Source organism: Limulus polyphemus, unplaced genomic scaffold (assembly GCF_000517525.1).
Source record: "Limulus polyphemus unplaced genomic scaffold, Limulus_polyphemus-2.1.2 Scaffold5768, whole genome shotgun sequence".
NCBI lineage: Eukaryota > Metazoa > Arthropoda > Merostomata > Xiphosura > Limulidae > Limulus > Limulus polyphemus.
The window spans coordinates 33,441-34,748 of record NW_013671378.1 but is presented as its reverse complement, the minus strand read 5'-3'; the positions used below and the strand labels follow the sequence as shown (position 1 = coordinate 34,748).

The window sequence follows — 1,308 nt, the reverse complement described above, 5'->3', positions numbered from 1 at the left end:
ATTGACGCAGCAAAACTTCCCGTAACTTTCTCGGTATAACTGTTTGCCAGGTCGTCACTTTCCCATCTGCAGTTCCCCATCTCCGGACAAAACAACCATCTTCAAGCTTCAACTGGTTCCATTGTGCCCTATAGTTCTTTGTCACAGGGCTTAAGTTAGACACCTTCTCCCAAGCAGGGCACAAAACACTTGCTTGTAGAAAATCAATTATTGTTTTCAAATCTTGGCCTTTCTCCTGTTCTGCTTTAATATATATACTTGGTTCCACTTCATGATCATCAACTCCTTCAGTCACTTTGACTTTAGCTTGATGGCACCTGGTTAGTTCAACCTCTCTTTTGCAGCAATGTCTGCAGTCAATTTTGCAGGGTCTTCATCTCAATCCGTCAGCATTTCTATGAGATTTTCTTTCTCTGTATTCAATATCATAATTATACTGGTCTAACTTTTCGATCCAACGTGCCAGTTGTCCCTCTGGGTTCTTTAATGATCTTAACCAGTGTAATGCAGCATGGTCTGTCCTGATGCTAAACCTAGTCCCATAGAGGTAAGGATGGAAATATGTCAGACTTTTTATTACGGCAAGGAGTTCTCTTTGTGTTACACAGTAGTTCCTCTCTGATCTACTCAGGACCCACTTTCACTCACTTTCTGAGACAATACTCCTCCAATTCCGACATTACTAGCATCACAATCCAGTATGTATGGCAGTGAGAGATTTAGAAGCTTTAAAAGTGGAGCTGAGGCCAATTTTTCTTTCAATGTCTTGAAAGCATGCTGGCAAGAAACTGTCCATTCAAACTTCTGGTCTTTTTTTGTCAAATCATGTAGTGGAGCAACTATAGTTGCAAAGTCCTTCACAAACTTCCAGTATTAGGTACAGAGTCCCAAGAAACTTCTTAATTCTCGCACATTGTCTGGTGTTGGCCAATCATGCACTGCTTTTACCTTGTCAGGATCAGTTTGCACACCATGCTCACTTACAATGTTACCCAAGTAAAGCACCTCTTTCTGGAACAAGTGGCATTTCTTGGGATGGAGTTTTAGGTTTGCTGCTTTCAAATGCTTGAACACTTCCTCTAGTTGGGATGCTTCCTCATGAAATGTTGCTGCAAACACAATGACATCATCCAGGTACACTGGAGCTATCCTCCATTGTAGGCCTTTCAGTACTCTTTCCATCAGCCTCTCAAATGTTGCTGGAGCATTGCTAAGGCAGAATGGCATCACACGGTATTGCCAGAGACTTTGGCCATAACTAAATGCAGTCTTAGGTTTATCTGCTTCAACCATTTTCACTTGATGGAA

The 1,308-nt window shown here is 41.7% G+C and overlaps 1 protein-coding gene across 1 annotated transcript in view; it reads left to right on the top strand.

The window, feature by feature from the left end:
* LOC106472954 (muscle M-line assembly protein unc-89-like) overlaps positions 1 to 1,308 on the top strand; it is a gene marked incomplete at both ends in the record, with an annotated part of 43,772 nt that overhangs the window by 10,348 nt on the left and 32,116 nt on the right. The window lies entirely within an intron of this gene.